The 26,653-nt window shown below is 37.5% G+C and overlaps 1 long non-coding RNA gene across 1 annotated transcript in view; it reads right to left on the bottom strand.

Annotated features, from left to right (window-relative positions):
* Nucleotides 1–2,369: 2,369 nt before the first annotated feature.
* LOC143273735 (uncharacterized) overlaps nt 2,370–26,653 on the bottom strand; it is a 40,887-nt gene continuing 16,603 nt past the window's right edge. The window contains exons 4-5 of the long non-coding RNA XR_013051925.1: nt 3,134–3,227; nt 2,370–2,568 (exon numbers count right to left, since the gene is read on the bottom strand). This is a non-coding gene — a long non-coding RNA (uncharacterized LOC143273735). The remainder of the gene's footprint in view (nt 2,569–3,133; nt 3,228–26,653) is intronic.

Here is a 26,653-nt window from a genome sequence, read left to right as displayed (position 1 = left end):
TCTCACTACAATGGCCATAGAGTCCCCTTCAGAAACTGTAAGCCCCTAAATTAAATTCTTTCTTTTATAAGTTGCTTTGGTCATGGTGTCTTTCCACAACAATAAAAGTAACTAAGACAACATGGGTTTCCAGAACGTAACAGAAGAATCTCCAATTAACTTGCCAGTGGCTCAGCCTGACAAAGGGGGAAGAAAATGCAGTATGTTTCATTTCAATAGCAAATAAAGCAATGTTTTGCCTTGCACACGCATCAACAAATAGAATGCTTTGAAGCAGTAACTCTCAAGTACGTCATGCAGCCATCACTTCAGTGCACTGGAGGCAATCTCGAGAAATGCAGCATAAAATAAAAAGTACATATCAGGACATGAGAAGAATTTCATTGCTCCATTTTATTTTAAATTACTGTTATTTTTTTAGAAGAGGTTTGATTCAGAAAGCTAAAAAAGTATGTGTAGTTATTCATATACTTTTGTGAGAAATAGATACTACTGTAAGTGCTTGGATGCACAGAATAATTTAAGTTATTTTAATAAGAAAATTATTATATAACACTGAATACATTAAAAATTTTTATTACTTAATGTTGTAAATTAATAAGAATGATGACAAATTACTCCTCATAAGGTAGGGGGGAAAGTAATATGTTAAACATTTCAGTATATTTAAATTGATGAAGATATGCTAAATAATTATCAAGGGGAAATCATGTTCCTAAAACTATACAATGATAAGCTACAGAAATAGCTGAAGTCTCTTGAAGTAAATTAACATATTAACATGAAAGACATAAAAAGTATTTACTGTGCAAACTTAGCGCCAGATAAATAGAAAAGAACATAGCTTTTAATGACTATAAAATAAGGTAGAGGATAGAAAAATGCTATGAGGAGGCATACATTTTTTTCTAGAGAATAACTGGAATACATCCTCTCACAAAATATATATGTGTTTGAATGTGAAAATTTCTTTCTAGGCTTTGATCCTAGTTAAATTTTTGGGATTATACAAATATGTTCAAAGATATCTGAATGCAGCCCAATTTGCAGTCTCAAGAGATTAGAATACAGTGTCACATACACATGAAAAATAATGTTATTCAACCGTTAGCTGCTTGTTTATTCATTTAAAGCACATTTCTTTAATGTTTGTTTAGTTTAAAGTAGTTGGCCTAAAACAATGTAAGTGTTGCATTTTTACTTGGTAACACCCCCCCCACACACACATATTAGTAGAAGTTGGTAAAAAAAAAAAAAAAAACAAAAATCAATATGAAGGCAAGGACTAGCTCAGTGTTGGAGCTCTTGCCTAGAATGTGCAAGACCTTGGGTCAATTCTCTGCACCAAAACAGAGGTACACTAAATTTGTATCTTAACCCATATCCTTTATTTTTATGCAGTTATAGGTATATGTTTATAGTCATAAAATTCATATTTACATAATAAACCACACACATGTATATGTAGAACAAGAACTCAGGAGCCAAATAGGCTAATTTGCTGCTAATGCAAACAGACACTCTTTCTCTGTGTTGCCATCACAGTTTAAGAATATTTGTAGTAGAGGATTTATTACACCTTATCATCTCATCTCACTTTTTCTGTTGCCATATTAAATACCTGAGGCTTGAAAACTTTCTAAAGGAGAGAGGTTTATTTAACTCATAGATGTAGAGTGCCAATAAGATGGCACCAGTCATCACCTTTACTCTGGTGGAAAGTATTACCCTGCAGAAAACCACAGGAAGATACCCAAGGCCACGGATGCACCTTTTAAGAACTCTATTAAGAACTAACTGAGGATACCACAGGAATCATTTTGATTACACAGGACAGCATCCTCAGTACTCTCCCACTGTGCTCTCCCTCTTCCAAAATCCACCCCACTCGCCAAATCCCCGCAGCAAGGGTCTAGCTGCAACAGAAGGGCCTTTAGTAGACAAACTAAAGCCACTTCTAAGCCATCTTCCTTACTCGTGAGCCCTTATTCAAGAGGAATTTTACTTCTCATATCTGTAATGTTCACGTCTAGAATCCAACATGCTCCATCTTTTATCAAGAAATTATCAACTTTAAAAAAAAACTCATCATACAAAAATAATCCAAGGTTACATTTAGTTAACTGGGTGCAATCACATGAGATAAAAATTGAAGCATATATTTAGAGTTCAAGTCTATCTTACAGTGAATGAATACGAATGCTTTGCTGTGGGGACAGCAGCAGTGATAACAGTGAATTTATATTCAATGCTGCCTCAGTATCTGCCAGTATCCTAATGTCATAGAGCTTTCATTTCTTAGTCCTCATGACAGCTTCTTTGTTGGTCTGTTTCACAGGGATGGCAGCACTGGAGCATGATGGGAGTGATTCTGGGAGGAGTTAGGGGAGGAGCAGGAAGGAAAGTGATCAAAATACATTGTATGAAATTTCCAACAGTTCGATAATTTTTTTTAAAATAAAAACTAAATAATTTGTCCCTGCTTACAAAGCTGGTGGGGTGAAAAGATGAAAAACAGAAGTATCCTGGTACAGAAGACTGAGCCAAGGTCTCAGAAAGCCTGCTTCCCTACACACAAAGATATTCAGTTATTTTGGGGAAATGTGAAGCTAAAAATGAGACAATTGAGGATATAAAGTCAAACTATCAACTGCTCTGTGAGTATACAGGAAGCAGGCTAGGGATCTAAGACAGCCCTGGACCTAAGCAACTTGGAGTAACCTTGACATTTATGAAATGGTGAAACCTGAGTGTGATACAGGCTTCATCAAGTCAAATGATGATCTGAACACACACACACACACACACACACACACACACACACACACACACACACACATCAGCCCAGGGCGAGAGTCTCTTAGGAATATTTTCACACAGCCTGCATGTTCTCTTCTGTGTGTCCACTAGCTCTGCTAAGCCTAATTTTCACATACAACTCTTATTCCAGCTGAAGACATCTAAACTTCATAATTTTCTTAAATTTATCAAAAGTTCTTTGAGAGGTTTACATGAAGGAATATTTTAGTGAGAGATTTGGATGCCAAGCTGGAGTTCTATCATTGCAACTTGGTAAATTCTGTGCTATGTGCTATGTTAGTGACACTAACAAGAAAAAAATACATATACTTACTTTAATATTTCTGGGAACACATTAGATACACATGCCTAGATATTTTGTGCTCTCACGAATCCATTAGGCAGCCATGTCTGGCCTACTTTGTGCCCTGGAAGGTAAATTAGAAAGTTACTTCAGCAAGCTCCACTATATTCTGTCTTATCCACTGCTGTGAAGAAATACCATGACCTAGGCAACTTATATAAAAAGAAATGACTTATAAAAGAAATTGAGGGCTTGATTTCAGTTTCAGAGGTTTATTCTATTATCCTCATGGCGGGGAGCATGGTAGCACACATGGCATTAGCGAAGTGGCTGAGAATTATGTTCTGAGCTGCTGGGGACAGACTGGGCTTGGTGTGGACTTTTGAAACCTCAAAGCCCAGGCCCAGTGACACACTTCCTTCAGTAAGGCCACACCTTTTAATCCTTGTCAAATTATGCCACTCCCTTGTGACTAAACATTCAAATATATGAACCTATGGGGGTCATTCTTTTTCAAACCATCACACATTCTGATTTCCAGTCCCGTGGAGTCAGTAGGAGATGTCCATGGTAGGAGGAGAAGTGGCCCTTATTTTTCCTTTTACCTAAGGCCTCAGTACCATCACAGCCCAGGGCTATAGGGCTCATGGGATTCTCATAATTATGAACTATGCTTGTCCTTTCAAATTGCAAGGTAGTAATGGCTTAGCCCCTGGGCCTTTCACTATTTCTTTTTTTTTTTTTTTTTTTTTTTTGGTTTTTCGAGACAGGGTTTCTCTGTGTAGCTTTGCGCCTTTCCTGGAACTCGCTTTGGAGACCAGGCTGGCCTCGAACTCACAGAGATCCGCCTGGCTCTGCCTCCCGAGTGCTGGGATTAAAGGCGTGCGCCACCACCGCCCGGCTCTTTCACTATTTCTTATTGGTTCCCTAAACCCTACTTTTCCTTGTAAACAGACCCTTTGTTTTCAAAAGGTTCCTTTCTCTTTCAGCTTTTATTTTTATTTCGTGTGTATGAATTCTATCTGTATCTGTCTTTGCCTCATATACATGCAGTGCCCGCAGAGACCAAAGGAGGGCATTGGATAACCTGAGACTGGAGTTACTGAAGGTTGTGAGTCACTAGGTGGGTGCTGGAATTGAACCTGGGTCCTCTAGAAGAGCAGCCAGTGCTTTTAATTGCTGAGCCAAAAATGTCTGGTCAATTGCCCTTCTGAGGATGCTGTCTCTTTCTTCCTAGGATCATAGCTGACAGAATCCTTAAAATATTTTTTTTTTAATGTGAACTACATTTTAATTAGAGAGTCCCACTTCATGAGCATCATCAAACAGCTCATTTTCTGGACTGGGACAGGGTAGTCAGGAAGGAAAGGGAAGAAATGCAGAGCAGACAGGGGCCATGCGCCTGTCCTCACCACTGGAATCATTTTCCTGTTCAGCTCACAGAGTTTACTTGGCTCTTTTCCTCCTCCCCTTGTTAGCATGAAGCCAGCCTTCTGGATTCCACCTCTCACAGGCTAAACACACCATCTCTGCTGGAAGTCTACCTGCTTTCATTTTAAACAGCCTTCTACATATCATGGTGCCACATTTGCAGATAATGTATGGGCCCCAGAAGTTTGGTGTGTTTCCCAGGTTAACTTCTCTTTCTAGAACCACCAGTCTGAGTGGCAAAGATTTCAGAAGAAATGCCTTTTTTTCTATGTAGTAAAATTAATTAAAAGGAATCATGGGTTCTTTGGGACATTTCCTCTAGGAAAGAAGGAGAGAAGCCCTCTTCCAGTGGTGTACCATGCTTTGTAGATGAAAATTGTTTTCACTTTTCTCAGGAAAATACAGAGGCTACATTTTCTTGCATTATAATCAGCTTTCGCATTGAGCTATAATGTTACATAAGATTCTTGGTGAAAGCTTCTACTCTGAAAAATTCTAAGAACTATTTAAAAAAAAAAAAAAGAAAAACTCTTCCTAGGTGGGATATCACATTCCTAGCCAAGCTTGCTTTTTCTTTCAAGTTAACCAATCTTTCCCCTTTCTGAGGTCAACATAAAAGGAAAACAAATGAGTTGACCAATACTATATTTTTTTCTCAAAATTATTCTTATATGAAGTAGCCTTTTGAAGGTACTATATAAATTATCCTAAGATATCACAAAGTTTTGTGACCTTGGCCTAGGAAACCTAATTTTTAAAAATAAACTCTGGATGAATGAATTGGGGACATAGTTTTATGTGGTAAAGAACATTGTTCCTGCATTTGGTACAATGCCCCTGTGGAGTTAGCTGTCATCAGAGACATTCTCAGTACCAAAGATAGAGCATTTTCATCTAGAGGCCCCCCAAATTGGATTGAGTGCTTTAGAAATGGTCAGACACATTTGCCAGCACAATGGTTTATTTCTGAAGCTTTCAAGCCTGGACCTCCATTATCCAGGTTCTGTTTAGTCCTTGAGTAGATTCAGGAGAGAAGAGCAAATACAGAGCTGGAACCAAAAGGCCCATGGCTTACCCTCTCACCATGGTGAGACTACTGTGTTTTTTGGCCGTGGATTGCATTAATTATCAAAAAAATTGTCCAGGGACAATGCAAAAATATAAGTTGGTTTTACAGATGGGTGTCTCATCTGTAATTCTATATATAATTGACTATAGATCTACATCTGTTTTTTCCTACAAAATAATTTCAGAAATATCTTAAATGGAAATAGAACTACAAGTGAATAACGTTGTCATCAGTTTAACATCTGTTATTTAAAATTACTAATTATGAATTATTTGATGACAATAGATTAAATAAACCTGAGGCCAAGGTACCCAAGAAAAGGAAGGAGAAACAGAAGAAAAAGTATCCGCATCCTTTTACAGTTAAGAGTGAAAAAATTACCATACAATTTATCTGCATATATATTATTTCAAGTTTTTATATTTCCTTCAACAGGTTGTCATGTCAGCTGTGAGATTTAGGAGAGTGAGTCCTTGAGATTCACAGTGCATGGCTAAGTCTGTGTGCTAAATTCATTCAGACTGCAGCTGGCAGCTGGCCTTGGAGTCACTGTCCTTGAAGTTACTGCTGAGAAAAGCCTGCCAAAACAAGCCCTGAAAAATTAATTGAAAAAAGTCCTCAGTGATTGTGGCACAATGATCACAACACATTGTTTTGCATTTTTAAAAAAACACAAATTAAGGGTAGAATAGGAAGATCAGAAGTTCAAGGTCATCTTTAGCTGTATAGCAAATTTGCATCCAGCTTGGTATACAGGATACTGTTTAGGAAAAAAGGATAGAGGGGTGAGGAAGGGAGAGAAAGAAGGAGAGATTCAAGGATGAGAAACAATATTCAAATCAACCCAGGGTATCAAATTCAAATCAACTCCTTCTAGATAGCAGCATCTCTGGTTGACTGCTACCTAGTTTTGTCAGGAAAAATTGTAATGAAAGGAACATGTAGGAAACAGGACTTATTCATATATGGCCTCTGTTGTCTAGTGATTGAGTGATAATGATGCCCACTAACCAGATGAATTCATGATCTATTTCTCAAAAATTAAAATAAACATCCACTTATGTAGAAACATGGAAACTCTTGAATCTCTAAAAGTTATTTAAAATGTGTTATCATGGTTTACTTCTTTACATTTTACTGTTGTACTAGTAGCAATACCTACCGTGATCATCAGAAGATTAGAACAGGCAGAATTACATTACTGATATCTATCAGACCAGGATGAAAGCCTAACTAATTTCAAAATATTTATAAATCCTTGTGTACTGTGCCAATAAATAGACATCTCTTAGCTCCTGGTTGCTTCCAGCTAAGTCTTACACGTCTTAAGATGAAATGTATTCAAAACTACCAGCTCCAGAGGATCTGATACCCTCTTCTGGCCTCTACTGACACCTGCACACATGCGTGTATACACAAACAGACACAAAAATAAAAAATAAAAAGAATTTTTAAAAAAAATTGCAATCATAATAATCCTTTTTACAAAGTCTGGGAATGCTTGTCCACCCTTCTGTGTTGTTAGAAAGACTGTAGTAGACAATCATAGGTCGGTAATGAAGAATGACAACAGCTATAAGAGCAAATAGATGACAATGACTGGCTCATCTAAGAACAAAATGATACTGTATATACAGATGCTTGAATGTTAACCTCATCTGTTTCTCTGAAATGTTCTCTTTCCTGAGTGTAAACTGATGATTGACTGAATGCATAGGCTTTTCCTTTCACAGTGGTGCGTATCCTAATTAGGCAGTGAAACCACACGGGTAAATAACACCTAGCTGCTAGCTGCATGCCTCAGGGAAGAAGTCAGTGGTGATGGTTGCATCCTAATGGCATCCAAATGGCATAGGGATGATGCAGTGAGGACCAATAGTCAGAGCAGCCTTTCCAAAGCACATAGGCATGCTTTGTATTAGGGGATCAATCTTAACATTGACAAGCTTGTTGAAACATCAATTCTGAAATCTGCTTCAGAGAAATTTGTTCTGAGTTTCCAGGGCTTTCTTTGTATAAATATTCAACAGCTGCTCTGTGGCAGTTAAAGCTCTGTGAATAAGTCTGGACATGATAGAAGTAAAGCTCTGACGATCACTCAAAGGCCCTGATTCCACCACCACAGTCAGGCTTTTTGAAAAGCCATGGATAACTCAGAAGAGGGACTGTGAATGCTCAAGTGTTTCTTTTAAAACTGGCAACACGAAACAATTTTAGAAGCAGAATCTTTAGAATATATATGTATATATATATTGCATTGTTTTGTTTGTACATGGAAAACTCATAAAATCCATTATGTTGAGAAGGATGTTGAAAGTGACAAGGTATAATGACTTTGAAGTCCCTTTGTCAATGAGTCACTGGATAGACAACTTCTGATTGATTGGATTGCTATATACTCATTACTGAAAACCAATAACAACTGAGACACTGAAAGATGTGAGTTGAGTTTTTCTAGATTTTCTTTTCTTTTCTTTTATTTATTTATTTATTTATTTTGGTTTTTCAAGAAAGGGTTTCTCTGTGTAGCTTTGCGCCTTTCCTAGAACTCATTCTGTAGCCCAGGCTGGCCTCAAACTCACAGAGATCCGCCTGCCTCTGCCTCCCCGTGCTGGGATTAAAGGTGTGTGCCACCACCACCCAGCTTATTTCATTTCTTAATATGAGCTATGGATAACATAAATCATTGTATTAATAGATAAATTCCCCCATTAGAAAAAAAATCTGGAATTTTCAACCACTCCTTTGTATAGATCATAACCAAAGGTTTCAGAAAAGCCCTAAGTTACAAAAATTGTTGTTAAGGATTAACTATATTATTTAGAAACACTGATATCATTATTTCATGATTAAAATTGAAAAGTGAAATAAATTCTCATTTTTGTATAATTATTCTCTGAGATTTTGTATCATACTGTTCAATGGCTCAAAGACCTTTCTTGTCATATTAAGTCACATTTGAAGGAAGAGCAGTTGAGATCTTAAAAAGAATTTTTTACAAAACACAAAGAGAATACTTTTTCTATTTAGAAAAAGGAAAATAGAAAAGCACATATGTTCTTCATGAACTGTCTTACCAACAGTGAAAGTATGTGCATGCCATTCATCTTTTAATGGAATTGTAGGCTACTCAGAGCACTACGTACAAAGACTTTATTATTAATAATGGTTTTGACATCACAAAGATTAATGTATTGTTGCTGTAAAATCAATTGCTTAAAATGAGTTTAGAAAATGATTCAGTTGAAGGATGATTGGAATGGAATCTAGCAGAACTTCTAAGCACCATGAGTCATGAAACAATCTTTAAGTCAAATGTAAGTGCTATAGATCATCTGCACAGACTCTGTCAACAAGATCATTCTAGGGAAAAATGAAAGGAAGTGATTCCTTCATACTTCAGACTGCCACACACTAAGAAATTCAAGTTTCAATGTTGTCAGGCCCATAGCAACATTCCGGTTCTCCCAAAGTATTTAAGACCAAATCCAGAGTCTGTATCTGCTGGTTTCCTTGCACATACCTACATAGAGAACACCTGGAGTTTGTTCAAATGATTGTTAAAAAAACAACTTATTGATCATTACAATATCATTCTAAAACTTACCAGTATTACTCCGGGGTGTGCTATCAGTCAAGAACTATGAAAAGTTTAAAAACAACAATCCAGAACAGACACATTGTAAATCATAAAATATGGAAAATGAACCATGGTGTCTTTATTGTTGAATCATCAGCACCTGTCATGTTCTTTTTGTGAAGAGATATTTATAAAAGAAAATATACCTAATACTTACCTATATTTATTTAAAGTGTGCAAAAGGTATCCCAAGTAATGAGGCTAATGCTTTACTATCCATGCCCCTCTTTCTCTGAAATTCTACAAGACTTTGCTACAGGAAAGCTATTTGGCTACAAAAATTGTGATGTCACACAGGTAAGCTTTTATTCTTTCTCTCTTTCTTTTCTTTCAAAGTCATGTATATCCCATCTATTAATGGGGCTGTAGACTCAAGAACATCTCTAATATATGCTTCTTCATACTTTTCAACAAGCTACAGAAGCACAATAGGTAACACTTTCTCCTAAAGTGTGTGTGTGTGTGTGTGTGTGTGTGTGTGTGTGTGTGTGTGTGTGTGTGTGTGTGTGTGTTTATGTGTACCTGTGTGTGGACATGCAGATGCCAAAGCAGGACTTCAAGTGTTTTGAGACAGGGTTCTCACTGAACCAGAAACTTAAACTTTTTGCTAGACTGGCTGACCAACAAGTGCTGGGGATCTGTCTATCTTGTTTACCCTCCTGAAGCTATGATTTTTACAAGCATGCACAGCCATGCATGATTTTTTTATGTGGGTACTAGGGATTTGAACTCAGGTCTTCAAGTTTGCATAGCAAGAGCTGTTGATCACTGCGAAATCTCTCCAGCACCTTTGTTGTGGAATATTTGTTTCACTATGTAAAGATGTGTTGCATTTGCATTAATTAAATAAAATTAATCTGGGCTCAGAGAGGTGGGGTTAGTTAGGGTTGTGTGGAAGGAGAGAGGCTTCTGGGGACAACAACGAAGAGAGAAAGTCAGCCATTGGCTACTCTAACTCTTAGGTTTTCATCCTAGCCTTTGAATCTCGAGTTTTATTACAACAATAGAGATTTAGTTAAAGTTACCTTTAGCAGCAGCAACAGAGCCATTGTCTGGGGAGCAGAATTCTCCCCAGGGTACAGCCTTAGTAGCAGGGCCACTAATAGTTTAAAGCTTAGCCTGTGACAAAGGTAAAACAGCACCCGTTCATTTTTATAATTCTATTGATGAATATCAAAATAGCAATATGTTAGTAAGATTCACAGAATCCATGTATAAATAAGTATACATTTTATATACATATAAAATATGTATATGATACAGAGAGAGAAGAAAATAAATTAATCAGAGCCTGGTGATTTAAAGAACTATTTAAAGTAGAAAGATTTTAAAAGGGGGATTCTGAGATAGGAACATGGTATTTCTTTCTCCTCTAATCTCAACTCCAAGTTACTTGTCCTTCTTGAGTAATGCCTCTTAAGATTTACAATTATAGCAAGACTTTGATCTCATCCTGACATAAAGAATCTGTGTGGAGTTTTAGCCAAGTCTTAATTCCAAAGTCAGTAATAGATTATAAGAGGAATTGGGGTGGTTTTACCATTTACACCTGCCACTTTGGGAAGTGGTAGTTGTTCCTAATCCTAGAAAAGCCAAGGAAGAGTGAATAAGAGAAACAAAATCCCCTATACCCGAAGCTTGGAGGGCACATGAGTATGATAACCAACAGCCTTTGCTAGGATGGAACGCATAGGAAATGGCAACACACAGTACCTCAGCAGATGAATGACAGCCACCTGCCTTAGCAGCAGAGTCTACACAATAGAAACTTTTCTGTGTCTAGCACATAATTCCCACAGTTTAAAAGGACAAACACTGGGAGCTGGAGAGATGGCTCAGAGGTTAAGAGCACTGACTACTCTTCTAGAGGTACTGAGTTCAATTCCCAGCAACCACAGGGTGGCTCACAACCATCTGTAATGAGATCTGGTGCCCTCTTCTGGCCTGCAGTCATACATGCTGTATACATAATAAATAAATTTAATCTTTTTTTTTTTTTAAAAAAAAAAAAAGGACGAAGGCCGGGCCGTGGTGGCGCACGCCTTTAATCCCAGCACTCGGGAGGCAGAAGCAGGCGGATCTCTGTGAGTTCGAGGCCAGCCTGGGCTACCAAGTGAGTTCCAGGAAAGGCGCAAAGCTACACAGAGAAACCCTGTCTCGAAAAACCAAAAAAAAAAAAAAAGAAAGAAAAAAAAAAAAAAAAAAGGACGAACACCTCCAACATGCAGCTAGAACTGAGCTACAATAATTCAGCAAAGAAAACCACAGCTCATCTAAGTGAGACCATTCCACAAGACACTGAATTTCCAATGAAACAATTCCTAGAGGAAAGAAGGGGACTCTGGGGGGGGGGGCGAGAAATAGTAACAATAGCAATAATAATAATAATAAATAATAATAACAGCACTAACAGATTGCAAAGGGGGATCTCTTCTTAGTACTTCTACCACAACAGTCGTAGCCCAGGCAAACCTTCTCTGTTGCTGAGGCCTTTCATGTGCCTCCTATCACTCTCTCTGCTGTCTATTCTCCATTATACAAGCCAGACTTGTCTACTGAAAAATAGTGGATGATTAGTGAAAGATTTGGGCACTAATTCTTTAGTCACTAAATCTCCAAACCCTCAGAAGTGCTGGGGAGAGTAAAAAAGAAAACCAAACCAGAAGTATGCAGGGGGTGTCTGCAGCAGCAGCTATGGCAGGATGCCTCACACATTTCAAACTATAAGGAAGTGATCAAAAATCGTTGAGATCTGCAGCATCAGCCAATGACTGGAAGAAGAGACGAGGAGGCTTCTATGGATTCTGATAGTGAGAATTCTAAAATCACAGACGAATCCCATCTTTAAAGTTCAATAGATACATCTATGAACCATAGTAGAAACTTTTTCAATTCAAAGTGAGAAGAGACTAAGGGACTCCATTACAAAGATGCTGGAGAAATCTGGGTCTTATAAACAAATACTAACAAATGGCATCTTTTAAGTCAACTCTCCATTGAAGGAAAAGCAAACAGTAGCCTGTACATTGGAAAGATAAGGTAACCATGGATTTAAAAAAAAAAGTTCATTATAGTGGAGAAGAGAAACATGCGATGCCATATTCTAATCTGTACAAATGGAGGGATGCTTCATTACATTTGATACTTTAAACCAATGTAAATTACTTATTAAACTTTGTTAGGGATTGGGAAACTTTGGTCCAGTGGTCAAAGGTAGGCTCTGGCATATTTTGTGTGGTCCTAAAGACAAGAAAAATAAAATGAAAGGTTAAAAGATAAAAGATAAAAAGAAAAAAGAGGGAATGAGACAGAGGGGAAGAAGATGGCAGACAACATACAGACATAGTCTGCTAATCCCCAGGGAATAAAATGAGGGGCTAGATGACAGTTGTCCAGAGGGATGGTGACAACTGAAAATCTCAGGATTTAATGCCAAAGTAAACTAGGAATCTTTATAAAACAGAAAACTCTATAGTCTAACTCAGAGGATCAGGTGTAACCTGTGAGTTCCCCCTTCCAGTGAGAGGGGATAACCAGAGCCAAGAATAAGACAGAGCATTGGCACATCAACACTCTATGGCCAGTCATGAATGCTTTAAAGAGTAAGAAAAGAAGGAGTGAGACAAACGAAGAAAGACTTTGGAGTGACCATGTCTTATCAGCATTCTGCCAGAGAAAAAGTATGAAGCCATTTTTTAAAAAGATCCCTAGTAAGTCTGTGTCTCTGGGGATATAGAGTCAAAAAGTGTAATGGGCCGACATGATGAAATCTAAGCAATCAAGAATACCTCTAGACTGAACAAAAGAAACTTGGACTCTGAACTACACAAGAGTGAGGGGAAATCTGATTGTAATCAGAACTGTAGGGCAATGCAGACACAGGTCTCAAGCAGTGCACCAGACATCAGGAAGGTCTACCATGGGCCAGACCACATGCAGCCTGACTCCTGAAAAACAACCCAAAGGTATGACCTGAATGTGACCTTACCTATGTATGACCTCCCTCTGATAGGACCAGCATCTGTCACTAGTATCCCAAAGTGATATGACAGGAGCACAGTAAAGATTGTAAAAGATTGAAACCTCCAGGAAGAAAGGAAGCAAAAGGCCATATTCAGACAGCATCTCCATCACATGTATTCCTTCTTTCTGTAACATCCCATGGCAGGTTAGCAGGCTGGCTGTCTTGCTTTGTTCTCGTCTCTCACTTTTTCTCTCCCAACCACTTCTCTTCCCTATTCTTTCTTTTCTTCTCTTCTTTTTTTCCCTACTCTTTCCACTTTCCTTTTCCTTTTGATAGCCATTCCCTAAGAACATGGACTAACCTGGTTTGTTCTCCGCATCTCAGGTTCCTGAGACCAGGCTCTTCTTCAGATGGTATAAGGTTGCATTTTTTTTTAACCTGTTTTTTTTTTTCATTCCACATTTAGCCATAATTATCTCTTCTCCCCACTTTACCTTAATTGTTCCTCCATTCCAATTGCTTTTCTCACATTTTTCTCTATTCTCAGCACTGATTACTAGTCTTAAGCTGTTCTTCCTTTCCATTCAGACCTACAGTACCTGATATCTGAATATCACACAGTACTATCAATGTATCTTCACTTTTCCCAAATGATTGAGATTCAACCAGTAATTGCTTTTAATCTGAGTACTGTGTTTTTGTGGTGATCCTAGCCTTTTGTAGTAATTGCCTTTGCATACAAGATTCAATTCCTAGGAGAGTTCTGGGGATTGATCCTGGTGCCATGCAGAAATGAACAAAATACTGACTATATAGTAAAGAAAAACAATACTTCAGCCATATATTGGTGTTAAATTAAGGAACAAAAATAAAGCAACTTCTTCTTCTTCTTGAATTAGTTTGGCTGAGTGATTCCAAATTTGAATTTTTTGCTTCTGCACCTGTGTCTACCATCTAATTACAGTTTGTAGTTACTGTTCTATCTATAGCCTGTCTCTTGCATGTGGCTCACCTGTCTGTTCCTGTTGCCTGTGACTGTTCTGAATCTGTGCTCGTGTCTGTTCTAAACCAGTGCCTGTCCCTAGCAAATGGCCTGGCTCTCTATTTTTTGGACAGCATAGAACAAAATGTAGGGGAAAGAAGTGAGGGCTCCTTTACAGAAAATTTTAACAGAGTTTTACAGGGAGGAAGGTATTTGCTAACCCGACTGACCCAGAACAGCAATCAAACCACCCACAGATGCTATCATCCTACATCTGCATGTTGCTTCCAATATTTAGGGATATTTGTTGGTTAAGATCACTTTCAAACTTTTGAGTTTTATCAAGAAATAGTTACCAACACACACACACACACACACACACACACACACACACACACACACACACACACACTATTCTAGGCCTGAAACATGGGAGATTGTCTAATTTAAGGTTAAAATTATACATTTAGGGGCTGGAGATATGGCTCAGAGGTTAAGAGCACTAGATTCTCTTCTTGAGAATGCAGGTTAAATTCCCAGCACACACATGGCAGTTCACAAATGTCTGCTAATTCTAGCTCTAAGGGATTCAACACCCTCCTACATGAATACATGCAGACAAAGCACCAATGCACACAAAATAATAAATCATTAAGATGGCAGTGGTGGCCCACACTTATAATCCCAGCAGTTGGAAGGCAGAGGCAGCCAGAGCTCTTTGAGTTCGAGGCCAGTCTGGCCTCCAAAATCAAGTGCCAGGACAGCCAGAGCCACACAGAGAAACCCTGTTTCCAAAGACCAAACAAACTAACAAAACAAAACAAAAAACCCTATACATTTAACTTAGGTTGTAAAACTGGTTGAAATAATAGTAAATTTGATTATTTGTTTCCTTAAAGGCAGTTAACTTAAACAGACTGAGCACATAGTCTTAAATAATCTTAAGACAGTATTAACTTCGATATCATGTTTAAGAAAAGTTCAGACTTTCTATGTGTAAGAGATATTTTCAGAAAAAAAAAGTATCACCACATAGCCCTACAACAGAGTGTCTTTTGAACTATAAGAAAAAAAGGGTAATTTTAAAAAATAATTCATACAATGACCTAAGCCAGATACTCTGATCTCAATGCAAAAACACAGGCAATTTAAAAACTAAGGCAAAATTACTTATCCAAAAATTACTAATCCCACAAAAATGTCCTACAATGAGAATGAGCTAGATGAGATTTTAGAAAAGGAATTCAAAAGAGTGATTGTAAGTATGGTCAATGAAATCAAAGAGGACAGAAATAAATTTCTGAATGGACTCCAAAAGAGCACAAAGAAACAGCTGAATGAAATAAAGAAACAAACACAGACTATTAAAATGGAATTCAATAATGAAATAGAAATATTTAAAAATATCACATTGAAATACTGGAAATGAAAAGTCCATGAAGTCAAACAAATGCTCTGTAGAAAATAACCAACAGAACAGATCAAGGAAGGACAGTGCATTCATGCTGAAAGACAAGGTAAAGCAATCATAATATTCAGACAATGAAAAGGATAAATCAATGATATGAACAGAACATCTGAGATCTGTGAGCACTATAAAGAAGACCATACGTATAAACCAGACATACAAGAAGAAGACTTCCATACTAAAGGAACAGAAAAATATTTTCAATAAACTCATAAAAGAAAATTTTACAAATCAAAGGAAAAAGATGTCATCCAGGTTAAGGAGAAGTTTAGATCACCAAAAAGATAAAATCAGAGAAAGACCTCTTCAAGGCAGAACATAGTTTAAAAAGTACATGTGCAGAACAAATAAATTGTACTAAAAATGGTAACAGAGCAACAGCAAGTCATAAGTAAAGTCAGGCCTATCAAAATAACAGCAAATTTCCCAATAAAAACTTCAGAATTCAGAAGGGCTTAGAATAATGGTATACATGCATATCTATGTGTCATGTAAATGTGTGTCTATGTGGATGAACTTATTCTAGAGGCAAATGATGGGCCAAAATTAAAACAAGATGAGATACACAATTTAAACCCATCTATAACAAACCACGTCATTGAACTTCCATTAACAATAATAAACAAATTTTTCAATTTAAAAAAAAATCTATGCCCATGTGGATTCGCTGCTGGTCTACTGGACTATTAAAGAGCTAACAGCAATGTATCTGAAACTATTCCATAAATATAAAAGGCAGTAATGCTACCAAACTTTTTGTATGAAATTACTATTAACCTGATACCAGAACACAGCAGAAAGGAAAGAAGGAAGGAAGGAAGGAAGGAAGGAAGGAAAGAAGGAAGGAAGGAAGGAAGGAAGGGAGGGAAAGAAAGAAAGAAAGAAATAAGTGGCAGCCAGCAAAAAACACAGATGCAAATATTCTCAATTTAGTACTTAAAAACTGAAATCCAGAACATATAAAATATGTCTTCACCAAGATCAAGTTGGCTTTGTTACAGATATACAAGAATGGTTGAATGTAAATAACTCAACAGATGTTATATACTGGAAAATATACTTAAGAGCAGAAATCACATAGTTATCTGAAAAGATTCTATAGAGCTGTGACAAAAACTTTCTCATGATAAAAGCCTTGAAGTGATTAGGAACATATCTCAACATAATAAAGGCTAACTGTATAAACCTACAGGTGACTCCATGGTCAATAGAGAGAAATCCAAAGCATTTCCACTAAAATTTGGAATAAGACAATGGTGCCCACTTTCTCCACTCTCATATGATACAATGCTTGGTATCTTAGCTAGAACAATAAAACAAAGGAAATAAATGGGGAAAATAGAAAAGAGGTCAAGTTATCGTTATTTACAAATGATATGATTCTATATAGGAGACCCTGAAGACTCCATCAGAAAATGCTTAAAGCTGATGAAGACTTTCAGCCTCTTGGCAGGGCACAAAATAAACACAGAAAAATCAAAAGGCTTTCTACAGACTGTCGAACACCCTGCAAAATAGATCAAGAAAATAATTCTATTCACTATAGCCTCATTTTAAATTTATTTTATAATGGAAGGATGGTTAAAGAATGTACTATATATACAATGGAATTTTTCAGTTCTATAAAATAGTGATGATGTTTGCAAGAAAAAAGGATGAAACTGGAGATGATTAAATGAATTTGGTCAGTCTCAGAAGGACAAATATGTTTCCTCTGACTTGTGGCTCCTGGATTTCATACTTACATATATATATGAATTTATGTCTGTATATATGACATGAAAGTAAAAACAAAACTATGTAGGTGAACAGAGGAAATTATGGGAAGAAAAAAGGTGATATAAGTGGCAATGTGCTCCATGTATATTTATTGCTTCTATAAAGATGTCCTATGTGGCAGTACCATTTGCAATGAATGTACACAGTAAATTGTTCAAAGAGAGAAAATGAATAGAGGGAAGATGCTATGGAATGTCATTCTGTATGCTGTGAATGTATGTTGATAAATAAAATGCTGATTGGCCAATAGCCAGGCAGGAAATATAAGCAGGATAAGCAGACAACGGGAAATCTGGGAAGAGGAAGGCTGAGTCAGGAATCACCAGCCAAAGGAAGCAAGATGTGAAGGCAGAACTGAGAAAAGGTAACAAGCCAGGTGGCTAAACAAAAATAAGAATTATGGGTTAAATTAAGTGTAATAGCTAGTCAGTGATAAGCCCGAGCTAATGGCCAAGCAATTATAAATAATATAAGCTTCTGAGTGATTATTTTTTATAAGCAGGCCACAGGACTGTAGGGGCTTAGCCAGACTGGAGAAACTTTCTGGCTACAGAAAGAGAAGGAAATAAAAGATGACAGAATGGAGGAGAAGGAGGAGGAGGAGGAGGAGGAGGAGGAGGAGGAGGAGGAGGAGGAGGAATGGGATGCAGAGGAGAAGGCAGAGAAGGGAGAAGTAAAGGACAGAAGGAAAAAAGAGGAGGGGAAGTAAAGGGAGAAGAGACAGCAGGGGACAGAGACTTGCACAGCCAGCAAGTAGAAAAACCTCACTATCTGGCTCTCAACTACCTACAGAGGACCAGCCATGTGAGCCAAACGCTGCTCCTGCCTACCTATCCTTCCTACTGTCCAGTGAGAGAGGAGCTAGGTCAAGAGGAAAAGACAAGAGGGGGGTTTTAAAAAGTGGATCCATATAGTGCCCTCACTACCTTGCCCATAAAATGTTTCAGGCGGGGGGAGGGAGGGGAGATCATGCTGCTGACTTCCTTCTCATTGATTGAGGGTATAATCACTGAAAATAACCAGAAAAGGGCTGGTTAAGATACTGCTGAGAAATCTACTATCCAGGAGAGAAACTGATTCGAATGAATCCAGTTGTAAGCATTAATTTGACAAAAACATAAATCCAGAATTATTATACTTTTATCTGTCTGAGTTGGCATCCCTCAAGAAAACATGTACAACTTCCACAAAGATCGTCAGCATCAGCAACATAGCTGGCAGACATACCAAACACATGGGAATATGGCTGGGGCATAAATGCATAGTTCTTTAGTGAGATTTCCCACAGGGGAGCAGGAGATGTGGCTATGCATTGTAGTAATCTTTCTAAAATAATGATTTCAAGGTAATCTAAGTGTTCATGAGCATGCTGTAAAAATAAACCATGATGTACTCAAACAAATGAGCATAATACAGCAGTTAGAATGGATTCAACCCAAAAAGAATGCTCGATGAAAATTCAAACTTGAGGAAAGCACATCACTAGATCAAATACTTACATAAAACTTTAAAATATAAATAAGAGTAACCACACAAGTGTTTCGTACATATGCATACTAGGGAAGTGTAAAATCATCCACAATAAGATCCAGAAAGAGAAAGGAATGCACAATGAGGAGACACTCCTTCCACTTCAGTTTCCTTCACTAAACATGTTAAAGCCCTGAAACAAAACATGACAACTTCTCAGCCTCGCCTCTTTCTTGTACTGGATTTCCAAACATATCTGCCATCAGTATTTAGTGTATGTAAATCACAATAGTTTGTTGCCCTCACACATATCTAATTATCCAATTATTGAATCTATATCCAGATGTACATTCAAATACTACAAGTATCGGAGAGCAGGAGGTTGAATCTATGTAATTATGGTGTCACTTTCCTGGGAAAGTGGTTCTCCCCAGGCCCTAAAGATCACATCTGCTAGGCAGCCTTTTCCATGTTTTTCTGTAATTCAAGCCCAGCTCAATAGGAAGCAATTAACTTGATTGCTGTTTTTTTATTAAATTAATGTAAGAAGTTTGCATATAGAGATTCTGAAATTCATTATACTGCATACAATTGCACAAAGACATGGCTCAATTTCCTAAGTGGAGGGGTGTCCAAATCCAAGACCAATCCCACCTTTACTCACAGAGAGAACCTTACAGTGAGAGACATGGTTGTAGCAATACAGACAGAGGGGTAATTGAATTTGGAAATAGGCATTTGATACTCTCAAGACTGTTCTTCATCAGAGTCACCAAAGTCCAGTTCTGTGCACAAACTGAGGGGCAGGTCCCAACATTCTGACTCTGCACATATGAACAGACTGTAACTAGCTGCAATAGAGACAAGTTCTTTACTTGAACTGGAAGAAGATTTCTACCTCTAGTTTTTAGAGTGATTAATAATTTAACTCAAGATTCTTTCAACAGGGGCCAACATTTTTGAAATGCGACAGGCAGTTTCTTCACATCAAATTCACTTGAAACCTTTTAGAAATTGCTTCATGAGTTCTCCCCTACCAATGGGGTCTTACAAATCCAAAATCTAGATTTAGTAACCCCAAGTGATCTAACAGGATTCAATGTCTGTCATTCTAAAAATGTAGCCAATAAAGTGCACTAAGTTGAAGCCCTTACTTGGGCTCCTCGCATTATTGGGAAGAACCCAATTGAAAGGGGGATTGATTAAAATAGGAGGAATATCCTGTTAGTAGAATGTTAAATGCAGAAAATGCATTATTTATTATGTTGAGTATTGGGGTAAAATAGTTGTCTAGATGATTATCATTAGATAAATGTAGAGTAAGAATCAAATTTTACAAATGCATCAGGAGAATAAGTATAAAAGAGAAATTCAAAGCATCACTTCAATTCAAAATCTTTACAGGTATCATAGAAACTAACAAATCTGATAAATCTTTACAACTGTAATAAGAAATTTTAACACAGAACTACAACTGGGTATTATTAACTTATGGTATAGCTAGAATAATGCAAATATATCCAAACATATTCATGCCTGTGTCATCAACGTTCATGGCTATACAGTGTAAGATAACACCTAATACTTGGCATTGTTTATATTATATTTAAAATTTAAAAGAACAACAACTGATGCACAGATATTAGTCTCTAACCCACTTCACCTCAGGGGAGATCAGCTGAGGAAGATGAGATTTGGAGGAAGGAAGAAAAACATAGGCCATTGACAATGTCAGGTAAAATTAGTAACTCAAGTATTTCAAGCATCAATAACTAAATTAGGAAAATGGAAATATCTCTACTTAAATGTGATCAGTCTCTTTATCTGTATCTCTTTTCTTTATTATTTTTATCTTATTCAGTGATTAAATTATAATTTTATTTCATTATGTTTCACGTGTTTTTTTAATTCAAAATATAGCAATCTAATAAATTTAGGAAGAAATAAAACTGATTTTTCTGTTTAGATTCAGTGCACAACTAATTGTTGAGAGTAGCCAACATGTAAGTGTGTGCAGAAGCTTTATCTCTAACACCCCAGACTGAAATCAACCCATATTTCTACCAACAGACTGGTGGATGAACAGACCTCACACACCCTATGAGGGAGGTTGAATTGACAATGAAGGGAACAGGCTAGTTTGGCTGAGTCTCAAACGCACATGCCAAAGGCTGGACTTGAGAGGCTGAAAACTTAAATCCTTTTCTGAAGCTAGACAGGGTGAAATGTGTAGTTGTCATGGGGAAGAGTGGGCAGAGAATGATGACGAGGGGCTCTGAGGAGCTTTTGGCATTAGAGGTGGGCTGTACATCAGCCAGCCAGTCAGCCAGCCACTTTGTTGTTTATTCTTTTTTGTTTTACAACTTGACAGTGATATTTTACATCTCATACAACTATAGACACATATCAAAACTCAGAGAATTTTACATACTACATTAAAAATATTTTAAGGACCCGATTAAAACAAAAAGCAACAAAACAAAACAGAAAAAGAAATGGCAAGTTTTTCTGATTCCTAAGGGAGTTTAGAACATTTAAGTTATGGGGATGGAGCGTGGTGAAAATCACATAATAAAGTAAATGTACCTAGTATCACTAAATGTCAACAGTATTTGAATTCAAATAATGAGTAAATTAACTACTATCTGACAGAGAGATTTTCTGTCACAAAATTATTAAAAGACTACTTATAAATCAAAATCATCCCTATTATATTTGACACCAAACACAAACCAAGTATATACTGTAGTTTAAGGTGTTACTAGTCATTGGCATATTTATATACAATGTCTAGTTTTACAATAAGTACATGAATTAAGGGCATAGATGTCAATCTTGACAAGAGGTGTGCTGTTAAAATGATATGGATATCATTTCTTTACACACCTGGATTGATACTTACAGATCTTGTTCAGTTTTGTTAGAAATTTTAAACGATACAAGTTTTATTTTTTTATGGTATATATGTATTTGTGTGTGTGTGTGTGTGTGTGTGTGTGTGTGTGTGTGTGTGTGTTGTGATGTATGTGAGGAGACCAAAAGGCAATTTCCCCTGCAGTAGTCAGTTCCCTCAAGAATGCATCACGTTGTCAGGTTTGCCAGCAGGTTGTTCTCACACTGAGCCACCTCACTGCCTCTAGTACTCTTTCCAAGGAGTCAGGTGAGTCTACAACATGTTTTCTGTGTCATCTCTCTTAAGTACTTTTGCAGTTAAAAATATGAAATAATTAAAAGTCTGACCATGGTTGTATTAGCTTTGTGTATTTATTTACTCAGTTATTTGATAAAATGACATGACCACTTAGAAGAAACCTGCCAGCCTCAGAGTTATGGTCTTCTATATTGAATCAGTCCATGCTTTCCCTAATTTCAGATATTCGACTTCATGAGACAGAGCATCTTGTAATAATACACAATGAAAACAGTGTTTTAACAGGCTCTATATACACACGGTTCTAATAGTGGTCTGATGTTCACTTATTTTAGTATTTTTATCAGTTCTTTAAGAATTTCATACTATAGTCACTCCTGACTCCTCCCTATAACTTCTTTAAAATCCAACCTCACCAACACATACAAACACTCATACACACACTCACACACACTCACACACACACAAAGTTACACACATGCAAACTCACACATACACATATGCTGTGTGTGTGTTTTGTGTGTATGTATAAGTATGTAGATGAGTGTGTATTTACATGTGTATATGGTTTAAATAGAGTTACAATATATGTGATGATACTGCCCTAGACTATCTAATAAAATCTCCAGTGCCAAGCATGGGAAATTTTCTTTCAAGTTGTTTCATCAGGGGGTGTCTGAGAGACTCTCTGAAAACATTGTTCTTGGTTGCTTCACAGAACTTGAAGGTAAAACCCTGTTGCTGATGACAACACACACTTTAGACACTAGACTTGGAAGATAAAGCCAGAACTGACCTGGAAGCCTCTTCTCTGAGGTATAGCTCTTACTGTATCAAAAGTTGTTCGATAAGCTGCCAAGAGAGAAAGGCAATCAGTAGTCCTACCCAGATGCAAAAACTACCAACTACTGCAGATGACTGGACAAGAAACATTGCCCCAAAGGTGCAATAAATTATAGTACTTCTGTCTTGGGAATAAGCAACCCCTGTCTAATTGGACTTGAGCCTGTTCAATGGAAGAGAACTCATGACTGGTATTGTAAACCTGGCTAAGTAGCTATGGCATGAAAGGTCATAGACCCTTGAGGAGAACCTATTACAGACATTTTCCTACACTAATGTAATTCCTGACTATATTCTAAATACTTATAAATATACTCACATTTAAGTATACTTCTTACCCCTTATCAATGAACTTTCTTTTTGCAGCAGAAGGGACCTTACAACAGAGATTCACAACTGGTCATAGTGTAGAGAATAAGTGATCAGTTATATTTGGCATAGTCACCAAGCAACTCCTATACCTAAAGTTCAGGAAAAGACTGGAAGAGCCACAGGATCAAGACACATGCAGTTAGGATCTTCTGGACATGGCAAGGAAACTGTACCCATGGAATCCCAACATACGGTTATCTAAATAAGACCCACATAGGGACAATACCAGTCAGTGTGCTAGTATGGATGGAGGAAATGTCACAAGGCCCCACCCATAGATGAAGAGTTACAGTTAATCAATGGTTGCTGAGAAAAAGAGAATCAGTTTTCTTCAGGGGCCAGATGCCTGACAAGTTATCTAATCCCAAGCGGTCAGCCCTAAACATGTGCAGATGAACAACACTAAACAGATTTGTATCAGTTACTTTCCTGTTGTGTTAAAACGCCATGACTACAAAGAAGATCATATTGGGCCCATGGTATTGAGGTCATAGAGTCCGTAACCGCAGGGACAGCAAGCAGCAGGCATTGTCACAGGAACAGGAAGTTCAGCGCTCACATCTTGAACCACATGCACAAGTCAGGGAGATTAAACTAGAAATAGGTAAAACGTTTTACTCTCAGAGCCTGCTCCCAAAGACACATGGTCTCCAGCAAGACCAAAGCATCTAAACTTCCCCAAAGAGTACCACCAACTGGGGCCAAGTGTTCCAATACCCGAGACTATAGGGAATAGATCTTGTTCAAACCATCATATTCACTCAAGAAGATTTCATGAATTTGAGAGGGAATTTCGGGCAGGAGCCATGGGAGGAACTAGAATTGTGAAAGGGAGGCATAGAACTGAAGTAAATACAATACTTACATGCGAACCCTTCCTGGCGCAAAAAAAAAAAAAAAAAAAAAAAATTAAAGTGAAAAAGAAACTCAAAAGCCATGTGTGAGAGTGCTCTACTTGTCTCCCATGTCTTACTTTTAAGTGTTGTAATAAGATACCATGATCATGGCAACTCACAGAAGAAGGACTTTATTGGGGGCATAGAGTTACAGAGAGTGAGACCATTACCATCATGGTGGAGAACATGGCAGCTGGCAGGAAAGCATGGCACTGAAGTAGTACTTGAGAGCTTATATCTTGATCCACAAGCATGAGGCAGAGAGAAAGCTAACTGGGAATGATATAGGCTTTTGAAACTTCAAAGTCTACCTTCAGGGACACACCTCCTCCAACAAGGCCACACCTTCTAACCATTCCAAAATGGTTCTGCCAACTGGGACTAAGAATTCAAATATACCAGCCTACAGGAGGTGTTCTCATTCAAAACACCACACCCTGTATATGTTTTCTCTGCCACAGGGAAATCAAAATGAAAACGTAAAACACGGCAGTTGTTCTGGGTGATACACTTTCTGGATGCCACATCAGTTTTTAAAAGTTACACAAAAATAAACAGACCTCCCTCAGTTCATCTGGAATGATCAGACACTCCAGCAGCTGGAAAACCTGGCACATGGGGGAAGTAAATCTACCTGTGCAGTTTCTCTGTTGTTTACTGGTGTGCCCACTCACTCCAGGTCAATTACAGCTACTACTTTCTTCATCAAAAGTACCATCATAGGTTGCACACCACAGACAACCTCCAGAGCCGCTTGTGTTATTAAATTTCTGAAGTTTTGCCTTTTCTGTTTCTCCAATTATAATAGGAACTTCTGATCTAAGTGGTAGAAGATCTTCTAATTTAGAATGCTTGTCTGGGTTGAGACCATTGCTTTCAGAAAACTGCACAACAAACTTTATGTAAATCTCTCTCTTTTCCAAAGGATGATGATGCTGTGACATTCCTGCATCTTGAACTATAAGAACACAGCTTGGTTCAGTTGCTTTGCTAGGAGTTTTTGACTAAAACCTGATAGGCCTCAGGGTGCATTAGTGTAAACTAAAACCCACATAAAGCTTCAACAAACCCCATCTTATATGTCACACGACCACCACCATGTCCCCCTGGAATACTTCATGTCCTTTCACTTCCAGAAAAAGAACAGTGATTCATGCTTCAACGTGGGGCCTGGTATCCTTCCCCAATGAATGTGATTCTCCATCTGTTTCATGCTTTCAGCTATACAAATGGCCAGAATATTGACTTCCGTAATTGCTCATCTCTTCACATTTTTGACAGTGGTCTTTTTCATTAATTACTCCTCCTTCTCCGCTATAGTCAGAGTACACAGACTGCATATAGCATGCCATTACTGAAGCCAGCTGTCTGATCAAAAAGATCTACAAGAGTTAGTACACTTCTGAACAGCTCCAGACTTTCCACCTTAGCCAGTACAAGCCTAGAGGATGAATTCTCTCTAAGCTGTAGTTTGGCTGTTTTGCCATTGTAAGCATCTTCAAAGATAATTTTAGTGGACATATTATGCCTTCCCTTCTTCTTCCATTTCACTTCTCTTCTATTTGTCCATGAAGCCAAACAATCCACCATCACAAGTGAGAGATAAAATACCATCTATGCTGCCATTCCCCACCATCTTCCTAAAGACCTTGTTCTCCACGTCTGCCTTAAAATCCCCTCTTCTCTGGATCTGATATGAAAAACTTACTTCTTTATATTTGTGTGTCCAGCATTTGAATTCTTATCAAGACAGTATTCCTTGGTTAACTTTCTATATGCCTTCTTCTGATCATTTTTGCTGCCACCATGAAAACAAGCAAGGTGCCTTACAGTTTTATGACAGAAGCATTCACCATGGTCATCTGCCTGCCAGACAGCACTAAATGGGGAAACTGACAGAAAAAAAAAAAAGCGCAGAGCCAGGACTGCCAGTGACACTGCAGGCCAAAGGAGACAGCCTGAGTTATTTTCAATAACATTTTACATTCATAAAACATGTAAAACATCTTGGAATAGTTATGCTCCAATTATAAAAAAGTTAAATAATTGATCCATGAAAATATCAGGCGCTTATTGATTTACAAATATAAATCCAATTTAAACCATTGGTTTGGTCATATATAACAAACCCACTCATTATTGATTCCAAAGCATCAATGACCACACTTCCCTGTAGAACAATCATTTAAATAACTTATGAATAAAATGCTATGTGTTTTGACCATCATTTGTATTTATGTGACTTTGAGGATTAGAAACAAGCTAGGCCAGGATATATATCTTACATTCCAGATTTAATAACTGCAAGTTCACTCTTACAGTTTGTCAAAACAAAACATTTGATAAGCCTCTGGGACTTTATAATGTAGCACTAGCATTAGAGTGAGAAACTTCAGAGGTATTTATAACTATAATAACTTGCTACTGATCACTGCTATTTGATATGTAGAGGAAATAAAATGCAGCATATTTCCTTAAAGACAAA

This window comes from Peromyscus maniculatus, chromosome 6 (genome assembly GCF_049852395.1).
Source record: "Peromyscus maniculatus bairdii isolate BWxNUB_F1_BW_parent chromosome 6, HU_Pman_BW_mat_3.1, whole genome shotgun sequence".
NCBI classification, from domain to species: Eukaryota; Metazoa; Chordata; class Mammalia; order Rodentia; family Cricetidae; genus Peromyscus; species Peromyscus maniculatus.
This window is presented reverse-complemented; position numbering and strand designations above follow the sequence as displayed.